Here is a 15,387-nt window from a genome sequence, read left to right as displayed (position 1 = left end):
CTGGGCCCCTTTTAAAAATGGACAAGAGACCAGGCCTAGTACAAAAAAAGACCAGACCCGGTCCGTTAAGCGGTTTAAAGAAAGGGGGGATTCTTATACTCCTCCCCATCTATTTCATTTTGCCCTAGGGGTCTGTGTGCAAAGGAAGGAAGAGGGAGGCGGGTGGGGGTAACCCTAGCGCCGCCTCACTCTACGCCACCACCTACCCGCGCCTTCTTGGTCACGTCCCATCGGTCTGGAAGCGGATAACGCGGAGGAGAGGACGAAGCATTAAAAGCTTCATCCTTCTCTCACCAAAAAACAGCCAAACAAGACTTAAAGGTATACCCACCCCTTATGTTATATGTATTTGTTAGGATTGAAGTGTTTTGGACCTTTGATTTCATTTTTGCTTCAGATCTCAGCCGTTAATTTAAGTTTGTGAGTGAGACTTGCATAAAACTTGCAAGTCTCGCATCGACTGGTTGTAGTTTCAAGAGCATTTTTAGGATTTCTATTTATAGAAACCCCCATTCACGAGTAGAAGAAGTCGGAATATTAAGGAAATTATTAGGGATTTGAAATATTAGTCCCTAAATGTTAGATTTTTCTCAAAAAGTTTTAAGGTTTCTTCGATTTGCTCGAAAACCTAGTTTCTAAAATTTGTGTTCTTTGTTATTTTTGGCATTTCTGGGCTTGAGTTTGGAGGAGGTAACATCCAAGTTCGATTTTGGTATAGGTTGTGCCAACAAAAGGTAATACTCATTCTTGTTGTCCTTTTTTTTTTTTTTTTTTTTTACTTTAGTCTTTTTAATACTTGCTTTAGTTATGTCCAAGAGTTTTGTGGTTTTTGGTTAGTTAACTATGATTATATTGTGGTTATTTATGTTTAAATGTTAGTGTTTAATTATTTGGTAATATTTTTGATTGATTTCTATTTGGTGTTCTTGCAGTTTAATCTAGTTTGACATAGGCATTAGCAGAACTTGTTTGAATCTAGACTATTATGCTCCCTGGATCTGCTCTTATTTCCCTTTATAGATAAATGGATTTTGATAAAGAAATGAACCAGTTTAAATATATTTGCTTTTTTTGAATTAGTTCACATAGGACTTGTGTTAGGTTCAAGACAACAACTTAATGGAGGTTTGTTATTGATATTTGTTTGGTCTTGTTTGTTCTTACTTGACTGGGGTTTAGATTTGAGATAGGTTCATGTTTTAACTTGAGGTATTCACTAAGTTTTTACTTTTTGTCTTTAAATTTAATGGTTAATGACTGGAGTAGTTGTTGTTACAGTCTATTTTGTATATTAATTAATCCCTAGGGACTGATTCTTTGTTGATTAGCCTGCTCTGAATTCATGTTTTTCAAGCTTAGTCAACTTGATTAGTCACTTATGATGATACTAAGCTTCTTATTCAGTTTAGTATAACTTGATCTATGTGAAGTTGATTTTGCTAGTTGAGATTGGTTCTTTGTCTGATACAGAGGTTGTCCCTTTTCTTTTTGTCAAACTGTATTTAACACTTATTTGTTTCCTTTTCCTTTGAGTTTGTTTGTTCCTGATGAGGTTGTGGTCCCTCCCTCTTGAACCTGTTTGTTTATATTGAGTGGATTTTGAGAATTTACTTAATGTGAGCCTGCAATTTGAATTGGTTAGGTGTACTTCTATTTGGTACTTGTTTTTACTTATTTGATTGAACTACCCTCTTGGACAAGGGGTGAAGTGTCAAACTATTTTTGAATCTTTTTTTTTACTAAGTGTTGAGGAGTTTTAACAAAGTTAGTACAAGTTTGGTACTTAGTCTTTTCATCTATCCAGACCAGTAGTGTAAAGTGGTAGTTGACCTTAAAAGGGGAAGATCTTTGCTCATATATGTTATGATCGCTTAAGGCAGGTATATTTTTCTTAAAATATTCAAGTTATGTGTGTGGTCTGGGCTACTGCTTTAATAATGTCTTGCTTGTATCCCCCCTCCCCCCTAGTTTGTCTGAATTTGATAAAGTCTCTCATTTGGTACAATCACATAGTATATTGAAAATCTGTAAGTAACTTAGAATTAAGTGAGGTCTTATTCCACTTTGCCTGGTTTCCTTTTGGGTGATCATCTAGCTAATGAAACACTAGGAATTAAGAGAATTGACAGTTTGTGTCATGGCTGTTTCACTATCTATTTTTGTTCTCTCCTTTGTGTCCTTCCATTTTTAGTCTTTACTTATAACATGATCATGTTTTGAGTCAAAAGTTTTGATCAAGTTTGAAAATTATAAGAACCAGTCCTAGATACTTGCTTTGCCACTGAATTTCCAAAAGAATTTGTTTCTTTGAACTTATGTGTGGTTTATAGACTCTCTTGTGATGTATGTGTTCATTGAACCTACATGTTACAAAACTGTTTTTCTTCAAACCCTCATTTCCTATAAAATTTTAATAATAAAAAAAAAGTCTTCAGTGTCCTAGGCTTAACATAGACCATTGATTTTTCCCTTTCTCTAAAAACCTGTAAGTCCTGCAGCTTGTGATTTGGTTCGAGCTGGTTTTGTGTCATGAAAGTCTTTTGTTCTTTCTTTAAACTTGTTTGACTTTACTGTTGTGAACAACTAGCCAATTAAGCTGAGGTCTCTTGTTGATTTATTTTGCTTGGAATTTGATGAAGTCCCATGGATGTGTTTGTGTGTGCATTTTAGACTTGGAACCCATTTGGCCTCAGAAAATGGAGTACTAGTCCTTACATTTTCTGGAAATGCAACTATGCGCTTTGACCTGTGCCTTCTCATACCTTGCTTGTTATCATTCTGAAACTTCTCTTGTGTTATATGGATTTACATTTTTAAACTAGGAAGTTTCTTTCTTACTTGACTCCTTGTGTCTTCAAAAATCCTTTTCAAACTGTCTTGTGGCCTCCATGTACACTTGGTGTTGCAATTTGTATACTTTCCTTTCTTTTTTTTTCAAAACATAGAAACTAGGCTGTCTAGGATTAAAAATCCCAAGACCTGTTTGTTCTCTTTCTTGAAGATGTGCTATAAATTGATTTGGGTGATTACTCACCCTTTTCACCTAGCATACCTTTGCCTCACCTCTAGGCCACATATATGACAAAGGACCTCTGCATATCCCTTTCTAAAGGCACATGCATTACAAACTAGTCATGACTGAATTTTACCTGTCTGTATTACATTCACTTGTCTAGGTTTTTCTTTATTGTACCACCTGAAGAATGTTGATTTGAAAATTTCTAAAATAAACTTGACTGTATGTGTGATCCATGGGTAAGGTCTAGGTGTAGGAAAACTTCTTTAAAAAACTTGCCACCTAGTTACAGTAATAGGTAAGACAAATGACAAAAGACAAAAGAAAGAAGGATGACAAGATCCCTGGTATTTGCAAATGTTTCCCAAGCTTGCCTTAGGAGATCTGCTCCTGGACACTGTAGTGTTTTCCTTGACATTGAGAAGTGAGTTTCTTTTGAGGAAAGTGGTAATAAGGCAAACTGGTAGTGTGAAAACCTGTTGATTGTCTTCCTTGTGTGGTTTGATTCTAGTAAACAAAAGGTGTGCTTCTTTTTTTAGAATTATGATGTGATCAAAAACAGAGTCTCTCCCATGGTTTTGTTTCAATTTAAAGATGTCAGGGAAGATTAGTTTGTTCCCACCTATTGTGTGCCTATGAAATTCTTGTTTCCAGTGCTTCATACCCTACCTTTATAGCCAAGGCTTATTCATATAACTTAGACATAGTCTTAGGATTTAACCAACCTGTCATTGTGTGATTCATGTTACAAAAGGGGGGCTTTGTTCCCAGTATTTGCATTTGGATTTGATGTAAAAGTGTCACGACCCAGCTAGGGGCCGCGACGGGTACCCGGGGCTAACCACCGAGCACCGCTAGTTCTGTCGCTCATCTTACTCATTTTATGCCATTTTTATCATCTTTATACTCATAGCGTGGGAAAATCATATTTCATATGAAAATATAAAATACTTCCATATACATGTGCCCGTAGGCTATCAAAATAATGTATATATGTATATAGCAGCGATCTTGTGAGACCATCTAACCCGCACTGCGTATCTACGAGCCTCTACTGGAGTACTGAACATAGGGACGAGACAAGACCCCGTCGTGCTCAAAATACATATACATGGCTATATATACACAAAATAATAATCATAAGCACCTCCGGGACAATGGAGGGCTTCCAATCAGCTGACAGCTACTACGGATCTGGATCGAGCTCTCCTCCCTGTCTACCTGTGGGCATGAACACAGCGTCCAAATAAAATGGACGTCAGTACGAACATTGTACTGAGTATGAGAGGCATAAACAATGAAATGAGACAATAATGTAAAGAAGGTACTCATATGGAACATCAGAACCTAACTGCCAAGTATAAGAAAACAAGTCATGTTGTCTTACTCATGCTCATCATCATATCATATCATATATGCATCATGTATAAACTGCCCGTCCGTATCGGGTCGGTGTGATAATCATAACATGAGCCTGCGTCCAGGCCTCCCGCGTCCGGGGTAACATCTCATGCCGCCCACTAGTGGTGTCTGCCCATGCCATTTGGCCATGGTGTATCGTATAGCTGCCCGCCTTAGCGGTGACTGCCCGGCCAAATAGGCGCGGTGTAATAGTAATATCATCATATGCTCATCATAATATACTTAAATTATCATAATACATACATAGGGCTCAAGATCAACCATACTTTATCGGGGTGACGTAAGGTCGTGATCCCCCGATTGCATTATGGAACAATCACGAACATTCTGCCTCACCTTGAAGGGATTAGCACGTAAGGTGAGTGTAAGCGATAAATAACACCATTAGACTTTCTATATTCTAACTCATTACCTTGTGTAGCAAATTATAGACATAGGCTCATGGATAAGAAAGAAGTTACGCTATAGGATTCATGCCATTAGAAAGAAGGGACTAGCCTCACATACCTTTGACATTCAACTAAGCTATCGTCCGCTTGTTCTCCTTCGATATCACGTCTCTACCTTCAAGTGGGAATTCGCACTATTATTAGTTAACTAACCATAAGAATGCACTACTATTTCTAGAGAGAATTGGGCAGCACTTCCTTTGTTTCTACTGTTTTTCCCATGTTCTATTTCAACTCCCAAACATTCACAACAACACTCACAATATTGCAATCAACAATCATCATTTATCTACATTTACTACATTCCACCATTTATCTAATTTCTCTACATTTATGGGTTTTATCTCGTCATCACATCTTCTCATACGTAATACTTATTTCATGGTTTAAACATCGCTTATAACATATTTATACTCACCACACACCAATATTCATGATTCAATCCAACTATCATCCAACTATGACACTATTCACATTTTATGACCCATTTACTACACTCTTCCATAATCCAAATGTTTTAACGTATAAATACTTCAATCATCATGAGGAAGTCATAAAACTTACCTTAGAGGTGGTAGGAACGAGCCTTAAGTGGCAATACTCTTTTATACCAAAAACCCTACTTCACTTCCTTTGCAATTTCTTGATGTAGATGAACTTTGATGAGTTTTACACCCTTGATTTCATGAATTTCATGTAGTTGATCATTAATTTCTCTTTGATTCTTGTTGATGAAATGTTTGGAATGTTCTAGAGTTCTCTTGAGTTGTGTAGATGGGAAATGAAATGAAATGAATGAGAAGGGTCCCTTATATTAATCACAAAAAAAAAATCTGATTTTTAATGAACAGTGGTCGGAGTGTACAGTGGCCGTAAACCCAGTTTACGGGTCATATTCTGGTTTACGGTCCGTTCTTCGTGACCGTATTTAAGCATATCAGAAACAGAAAGGTTTGCTGGAGTCATGGCAATTTACGACTCAGTTTACGGGCCGTATTCTGGTTTACGGTCCGTATTCCAAGTCGTTTTTAACCATTTGAAGCATTTGATAGAAAGTTGAAATTTTGATAGTGGGAAGACGATGGCACTTTACGGTCCGTAAATCACTTTACGGGCCGTATTTTGTTTTATGACCACTGGGCCGAAATGCAAATCTGCAACTTTTCACTGTGCGTTCACGGGGAAATTTCCGAGGTGTAACAAAAAGGTCCCTGAAGCCTAAACCAGTTAGTTTGCCACTGCTTGAGGTGTATTTATGAGAGGTTTGTTCCAAACATTTACAACTAACTTTGACCACCAAGAGCCTTTAGACCTGGACCACTGAGTCTGCTAGTAGGAAGATATGACAGGATTGGATGTTTGTAAATCTGTCTAAAGCCTCTGGTGTTGTTACTAGATGATTAGGGTGAGGACATTAGGAATGGGGAAAGGGTTTTAGGAGAGGAAAAGGTGATCCTAGGCATGAACTGGAGGTAGTGACCAATGGGGCCAGGATCCCTTTTTGTTGAAAGGAGACTCAGGAAAAGGAGATGGGGAGGTGATGACCCCACCCCATCCTGTTTCCTTTTCACGGGCCTGAAACTCTTACTTCCATTTTTCTTGGACCTTCCCCTCATGATCCTGGGACACACAAAGGCTTCAAGTATGGGAGAATAGTCTAATCATGTCTAAAAGGGAAGGAAAGATGTACCTAGAACCAAATCAACTACTGCATATGTTTGCCCAGTCTGAGTGATATATGATCATTACTTTGCTTTTTTTCTTCTGTCTTAAAATCATTTGGTTTGAAAGGGTCTGTAGGTTCTTGAGCCTTGTTTGTTTGAAATTGGTCTGAAATATTGTTTGAATCCGCACTTGTCTATGACAGTGTGTGTTGCTTCTTTGATGATATCTGGTCTTGACCCCTCCCATGGCATAGAATTAGAACCAAACGGTTGTGAGTCATTTGAAGTCCCCATCTTTGTGTCCTACTTACCCTATACCTATGTGACATTGCCATTAACACTCTCCTATTTTTGCCTCTGTGGAGTGAAACCTCACTTTGCAATCATGCTTTGACCTTGCCTTGGCTACTGCATCTGTGTGTGTGATTCATGGCCCCAGACTCTTCCCCCAGGACCTACATTTGTTTTTTTTTCCTGCCTGTCAGCTTTCCTTTATATCCTTGCCTTTGTCTTCCTTTACCCCTAGGGTCATGGGTTGTATACCCACACCACTCTGTGTTACTATTTTCTTTGTGGTTTTTTGCAGGACACTCTTGTTCCCTTGACTTTTTTTTAAGTGCTTCTCTCCCTTCCTGCTCCTCCTACTGGTTGAAACACTTTGTATGCTTTGCTTGTGTGTGATCACATAACCTCCAAGGCATTTCATTTTGCTTAGCATTGTTGCCTGCATTTGATTATGTGCACCTCTTGATGGATATAAAGTATTCATGTAATTTCAATATAAAAGTATAATATTTTAAAATAAAAATATGAATAATTTATTTCAAATTCTCGCACTTTTCTAACAAATATTGCAGGAAAAAGAGAAGAAACAAGAAATAAAAGTCCAGGAAGGAGGATGTATGCATAAATTAAAACTTCACCAAGACTACACAAAGTCAAGAGATATAAAGTTATGACAAATTGTCACCAAGATTCATGACAAAGTATCATGTCAATTTCTCACCAAGATTGCATGATATATTGCCATGTAAAATTCTCATCAAGCAGATATTATATTGATATTATCTTGCAATTTCTCACCAAAGTCTTGTAGGAATTGTCCTATAAATAGGCACGTGTTTGTAGAAGAAAAGAAACCAATCTTTCATCTTATTTACATCCAATAGTGTAGAGGACACAAGAACTAGTCTTGGTGTCTCTCTTGGCTCTTTCTTGTAGTAAAAAAAATATTCTCTTAGTCTTTATTTCTATTTAGTTTGTATACTCCATAATCGAGTAAGTTTCCTTGGTTGGGATACTAGATGAAGCTTGATGAAGCTATTATAATAAACATCTTTATTTTATTATCTTCTTATGTTGGGATTTTCTCTTTATACACCAAAGTATTTGATATTAATTATATCTATTATTGGATTTATTATATCTCTTTACAAAAATCCTTATCTTGTTAATTTATTTCTTATTCGGGAGAAGAGAACAATTTAAACAAGTTTATTGATTTAATGATCTTTATCTTATTTCTTTTAGTCCTAATTCTCGCGGAGGGATTAAATCAAATAAGTTTATTGATTAAAATGATATTTATCTTATTTCTTTCAGTCCTAATTCTCACGGAGGGATTGACTCAGATAAGTTTATTGATTTAAGAGATCTTTGTCTTATTTCTTTCAGTCCTAATTCTCACGGAGGGATGGACTCAAATAAATTCATTAATTTAGCAAAAGCTAATCGAAAGAGGCTTTTGTTCACTTGGTGCACTCAACTAAGATAATTCTTGTTTGAAGCCATTACTTTAATTAGTTAACTACACTAATCGAAAGAGGTGTTATTAATTAATTATTATTTAATGTCACTAATTACTTGTCAATAAATTAATAGTATAAGCGAGAATGGTGCTATTAACATATTGTCTTAATGTGGAGTAATTGTATTAGAAATAAGCAATCATTCTTTAAACAGAGAAATAAATAATAAACTTTTGATTTTATTACAATAATTTTATCTTGCCGATTCAAAATATTCCAACCTCTATCTTTTATTAGAAAAATCCAAAAAATATTTCTTATTTTAGTATTATAATTTTCAAGACTTTTGAGCAACTCCCTTTTCATCAATTTGGTCCTCTCAAATAGTAACAAAAAAATAATACATATCTGTAGCCTAGGTGGTTCCAATATTTGTGGGACGATATCTTAAACTTTACTATAATTTGACAGAGTACGAGCAGAAAATACCTATGTACATTGGTCTCGTCAAATTTTTGACGTCAAATTATACAAGTATTTTTGAGGTTGCTGTCATCTGGTTGGACTGTTTGAGCCTGCAAGTATTTTGGTTTATTGTATTTGCCCTTGGAAATTGCTTGTTTCCTTCCCTTTTGCCTCTGTTTACAACTGCTGGTGCTTCTTGCCTTTGCTCCTTCAAAAGAAGTTGTATTTGATTGGTCAAGTGCCATTTTGTGACATCAAGTTTCTCTATAACGTTTGTTTAAGTGTATATACTTGTATAATGCTCCATGGCTGTTCATTGAAGTTACTAGCATATTACTTGTATAGCCATAACATTTTTGGTTCTGTGCTTTGTCTGTCCACTCTCAATAAAGCCCAAATGAATCTAAGGCCAAGTGTGGTAATTCGGGGTTATCCTAATCTCCCGGTGTTAGCCATGCCTGGTGTTCCTCGAAACCCCTTGGAACTTGTGTGACATCGGATATACAGGATCCAGACCTACTCCTCATGCCATGCCTAAGTCTTAGGATAACTTGAGTTTTGTTGGAGTAGGCAAAGGGGTAAGTATAGATCAAGTGTGGGTTGCCTTATATTTATGTATATGTGTGCATACTTTATCTCATACATGTGTGTGCATTTATAACTTTAGCTATTTACCCTAGTGATAAGTTCAGCGAGTATAAACTAACCGGTGTTTTTCTTTCTTTTTCCCCTCCTCCTCCTCCTATCACGCGACCACTCAGGTCACAAATGCATGAAACCACCCCCTTGGGCCTAAGGCCCAAGTAGGAATACTACTTCAAAATAGAGTTAGGAAAGACAAAGGAAGATAGCGAGGCGCGAAGAAGGCCTAGCCATGGGTGAAAATGGCCAACTAGGGGCTTGGTACGCCCCTAGTCTAACTTAGTCTCTTTATATTTATTCGTAGTCTTATTCCCATCTTGATGTACTTGTAAAAAGTGTATTCAAACTCATATTATAGTGGAAAATCCTTATTGGAATTAGACGTCTTAGGACAACGGTTCTTATGCCATTTAGTCGACTTTAGGTCCCCGTACGCGATTTTTCAAAACCACGGACTCAAACATAATCCCTTATTTCCTTTTATTTTCTTACAGCTAAGTATCAAAGTAAGACCTTTTCGAAAAACTACTTTAAAAATAGACCACTATTGACTTTTCCAAGTTTAATAAGCGAATCACGTTTTGTATAAAGTTATTTCATGCAAATGAATTGATTGAATCCCTATTCCAAACTGAATTTCAAAAATTGGTTTTAAATGGACAGGTTCAATAAATTGTGTTTAAATCTCACAACTTCATAAATAACCAATTTGGCACAATATTGGGCTGGTTTCCAGAAACTTAAATAAAAATCAAATTTTGCCAAGTTATGAATCTCATTTCTAAAATAGAGATAAATGGAGGTCATTTTAGCGTGAAGCGTTGTTTTAGCCCAAAGTGGCCCCAAATTAGTTTATATTTTCAGACAAGGTATACTCGTTCAAAAATATAAAACCTTTATAAACGTTTAAAAACCGACGCGTAATACAAAGTTTCGGATAAGACTGAAATGTACCAATACGAACCAACCTGAGCTTCGGTATATGAGTACAAAAAATAAATGGCTTACAAAAATAACAACTTTTTTCACTCTTCTTTTGAAACTTATACTTATTCCTTATTTAAAAGTTAACTATTTACACTCAGAGATAATAAATCTGAAACTACGATACCCTATAAATAAAGGGGATATATTCAAATTCTTCAAAAAGATATGATATGATAGTTCTTTTATGGGAAAATAAGCACAAAATAAGCAGTTTAAAGCAGTACTCATACACTGGAATTTGAAGGTCAACCATATAGTATGGATCCTTAATACTGGGGTGCCTACACCTTCCCCAGGGGATCATCAGAACCCTTACCTAGAACTCTGGATTATGAAGATTTTTTTCACGGCGTTTAAATAAACCCTTCACCACTAGTTTTTCTAATTACCTAAAACCTAGGTGGCAACTCTTTTAAAACAAAGTCCGAAAGAGCATCAAAAAGTTCGTAGTAGCCTTCATGCCCTAAACCCGTGCGAAAGCGAACCGTTACAGCCAAAACAAGAGTGTTTAAAATCTTCATTGAGTCCTTGATCTCTAATAATATCTAGCAATTCAAAAAAAAAAAAACATTCATCCTAGACCTTACTAAGATCTTTCCAGGGAAAGTACCACCAATCTTAGCCCTCCATCAATCCATAACTTTCGAGGTCTATGGTTATCTCATCAGCTTCTTCTACTTCTTCTTGTACTTGTTCTTCTTCTTCTTGAACATCATCATTATTTTATGCTTCTTCAACATCATCATTGATAAGCTCAAGTGCATTCGTGTTTTGATGATTATCAAACTAATTCAGAACCAGCTAGAGACTTGGTCTGTGATCCGCTCTCTATGCACCTTGCACTGTAAGCAGAGACAACTGTAAAGCCGAGCTACTCACTGCAGAAGTACAACAATTGAGCTGGCTCATGCTTTAGGTCAAATATTGAATGAGTGGTCTCTATCCATCTCACATGCTTCCCACTATATATATAACATGTTGCAACATATTGTATCACTTGAAAAACCTAAAAATCACTCAAAAGGTGCAGCTGTCACAAGACACTCCAAGTGTTCAACAAAGCTAATCTCAAACTAAAGGATCTGTTTCCAACACCGAAGATGCTTTATTCTCTTAGTTTGCATTAAGATTTGTTTATGTGCTTTAACTTGTAAACCTACTCTTCCTAGAAAGGAACTGTTGTAGGTATTTCAAATTCTTAATAGTTGTTAAGAAGTTTACCTTTCAATCTATTAAGTGGCACCCTTGGCTAGAGTTGGTCTAGGTGTATTAGTGGTCCTTGGTTAGAGTTAGTCAAGTGGACTTGCAATCGGAGCATTGCAAGTGAGGAGGGACTAGGGAGTTAGTTCTTAGGTTGCATAAGCGTTATTGTAAAGGTGAGGGATTATGTGAGTTAATTCCTAGCTTACAATAGAGTTGTAACCTGAAGTTGCTCATGTAGCGAAGTTGAAATCCTACTGGGGTAGGTCGTAATTTTTAATCCCTTGAGCAAGGAGTTTTTCACGGTAAAATCGTGTCTTCTTTACTTACTACATTGCATAAGAGAACTGGTACACAACCAGGTCCCTTATATACTATTTGGTGGATGCATAGCCTGTATCAATCATCATCATCATTTTCCCCTTCATTTTGAATACTATTTTCCACTATTTCTTCTTCTTTATGAACATCAGCATTCTTTTCTTTTTTGTAATTGTTTATTAGAACTCTTTTTTTATCCATATAATTACGCAACACAAAGTCTTCATCTCCTTCTTCCTCCACTCTCAACCTTTTTTTCCGACCTTGCCTGTTATTTCCAGCGGACTCCATCGCGGATTTGACTTTCCCAACATATGTTTTACTTGTCGATTCACCATTCTCAAATTCTTCAATGTTTATGGTCCTAGGCAAGACTATAATTTTTCAAATATACAAACTGTGAACAAAAAATAGGATATAGCACAAAAAATTTCAACACTGAAATGAGGATGAGAATATGTAACATCAAGAGCTCTACGTTTCGACTTCCGAGAAATGTAGCGAGCATCCATCTTCGGGAACAATTTCTCATGTTTATCACAAAAAAAAAAAAGTAAAAACATCATCCTAAAGGAGTATTACATGGCATACTCATTGTTTATTGGAAATGATTAAAACCCTAAAGGAGTAAAGCTGAGAACAATGAAGGGCTTAAGAAAAGTGGACTATATATACTTCCTCCGTTTCAATTTATATGAACCCATTTGACTGGGCACTATATTTAAGCAAGAGTAAAGACTTTTGAAACTTGTGGTTCAAAATAAGACTTGAATATTTTTGTGGCTGTAAATCACTTCACAAAGTGAATTTGTTTTTAAATTAGGAAAGTGGTCATTCATTTTGACACGAATTACAAAGGAAATAAGTTCACATAAATTGAAACAGCGGGAGTATATAACATGGACTTGAAAGATAGAAAAACTAAGTCAAAAAGGACTCTCCGTTGGAAAGCTATGTTATATGAGGGTGTTTAAACAATGGACAGTGAAAAATGGGTATTAGTAAAGGGGGGTTTTGGGGATGAGAAAAAAGCAATTAGCTGTGATATTCCCATTGGAGTTCAAGATTGGAAGGTTGGCTACATGAAGAAGAGGGACTGAGGGAGAGACTGGCAGTGTATATACCGTTTTGGCAATTTTTAATCCCACCTTCGGGTACAAGCGCGTCGAGTGCACACCTAAACAATATCTTTCCTCAAAATTTCATTACTAGTATCCACGGGGTCGTTTGGTAAATCGGATCAGGTGAGATATTTCAGAATTAAGTTTGAGATTAAATTTATATTATGTTGGTTGATGGTATCCAAACTTTAATCCTGTATTTACCATCAAATTTGGAATTATGTTATCCCACCTCATAGTGGGAATAAATAGTCCAGAAATTATAATCCTAGAATAATTTAGTACGCGAATCAAGCGATCCTTATATCTATACTAATTTTCCACCATGTGCATTGCACATGTATCCCAAATAAAAATTAAATTATAAGAAACTTATTGTAGGAATAAATGCCTCAATTATTATTACTCCACTCATTCCTATTTGTTATTATAATAATTCTTACTAATATTTACTACTCTCCAACCTTTAATTCCCTTTATGAAGAATGAGAATATACTAACATAAAACTCATGTGGTTAACAATCCTGAATGTCTGGCCGGTAATTGTTATAGAATGAGAAGCAAAACAAAACTAGAAGAGAAGGAAAGTACCTTCTGCTTGCTAGCAAGCTCATACTATTAAGGTTCTTGAATTGTAAATTGTGAGTATACTATTAAGCTCATACCTTCAGTTCAGTGTCGACGACTGAATCTACATCGATTACTACTTTTTTATTTTCCTTTTGTTTAAGTAATTACTGTTAATTTAAGCCGCCAATAAAAGCTAAAACTTATCTTGTAACATGTATGCATATTTGATGTGTTTAACCATCATGTTCAACATGTAGTTTTTGTTGAAATCTTAGTGATTTTTCAAATATATGTTTATAAGGAATTGTCCATACACAACTTCAAAGTTTCCTAAATTGTAAATTTTTTATCCATAATTAAAACAGTAAAGTGTCAAAAATGCTCTTTGAATAACTCAAAAGGTCTAAATATATCCTTCATCTATCTATTTTGCTAAAAATACTCATCCGCTCACCTTTTTGGCTCATTTTGCCCTTAAAACTAACAGACCCTTTTTAAATTTATTTTTAACAGTAATTTTTTAAAATGATAATTGAGGCTTAGATCTGTCTTATTCTCAGGTATAAACTTTTTTAAAATTATAATTTATTACGTGTCATATTCATATTCGACGAAATTAAAACGTTTTCCCTTTAATTAAACCAGCTCCTACCGAACATACTCAACTTAGTCATAATACATACAAGTTAGTTTATTTATTTGTTCATAACAAATTAGTCTACTCTATTTGTTCACCACAAAAAAATATATATAATTTTTTTGCCTACTTTTTGTTGTCTTTGCTATCTCTCTTTGAGCCGAGAATCTATCGGAAACAACCTCTCTACCCGTCAAAAGGTTGAGGTAAGGTCTGCGTACCTTTTACCCTCCCCAGACCCCACCAGGTGAGATTAAATTGGGCAAGTTGTTGTTGTTGTTTTTGTTGTCTTTGTTCATAATAAATTAATTTTATGAACCAATCAGCAACCTTAATTTTATTTTTTGTTGTTTTTGTTCATTACAAATTAATTTGTTTTTGTTGATTTTGTGGTGAACAAATAAAATATTTTCTATGTTTTATGACATAGTTGTTTTTTTGTGGTGAATAACTAAAATATTTTAAATGTTTTATGACCAATTTGGGTATGTTGGGTATTAATTTCATCCAATAGAAATATGACCTGATAAATAATAATTAAACAAAAATTATACCTAAGCATAAGACATATTTGAGCCTCAATTGTCACTTTAACAAGAAAAGGAGAAAAAGAAAAATAAAAAAAATAAAAACAGATCCGTTAGTTTAAGGGGGAAAATCAGCCAAAAGGGGGAACGAAGGGGTATTTTTAGCGTAATGGTGGATAGAGGGTATATTTAGACCTTTTGAGATAGTACAAGGACATTTTTGCCCTTCCATAATTAAATCTCTGTTTCTTTAGTTAGTAACCTTTACACATAATATTCTATCTCATCCACTTCTTTAAGTAATATATACTATACTAGTAAATTTGTCCGCGCTTCGCACGGTCGTAGTAAGCCGCAGTGAATTTACGAACTATTCTAATGATATAAGGAGTATTAAAGGGTTGATTCTCAGATGGTTACTTAGCTAAGTAATACATTAGTTATTATTATCTTAAAAAGTCATCTTTCTTCTTGATGATTACAATCTCGTTCAACAATGAAAGTGACTTTCTGAGTATGAGATAATACCTATAAGTTGAGTAACCATTTGAAAAATCAACTCGAGTATTAAGAGATGAAAAGGTAAAATTAAAACTAAAATTTATAAGTATCATCTT

The 15,387-nt window shown here is 35.4% G+C and overlaps 1 long non-coding RNA gene across 1 annotated transcript; it reads left to right on the top strand.

Annotated features, from left to right (window-relative positions):
• Positions 1-142: 142 nt before the first annotated feature.
• LOC132616020 (uncharacterized) lies at positions 143-7,716 on the top strand. Its single transcript, XR_009572937.1, has 3 exons — positions 143-321; positions 719-734; positions 7,409-7,716. It is a non-coding gene; the product is annotated as an uncharacterized LOC132616020 (long non-coding RNA).
• The last annotated feature ends 7,671 nt before the right edge of the window (positions 7,717-15,387 follow it).

This window comes from Lycium barbarum, chromosome 10, assembly GCF_019175385.1.
Source record: "Lycium barbarum isolate Lr01 chromosome 10, ASM1917538v2, whole genome shotgun sequence".
Taxonomy (NCBI): Eukaryota; Viridiplantae; Streptophyta; class Magnoliopsida; order Solanales; family Solanaceae; genus Lycium; species Lycium barbarum.
This window is presented reverse-complemented; position numbering and strand designations above follow the sequence as displayed.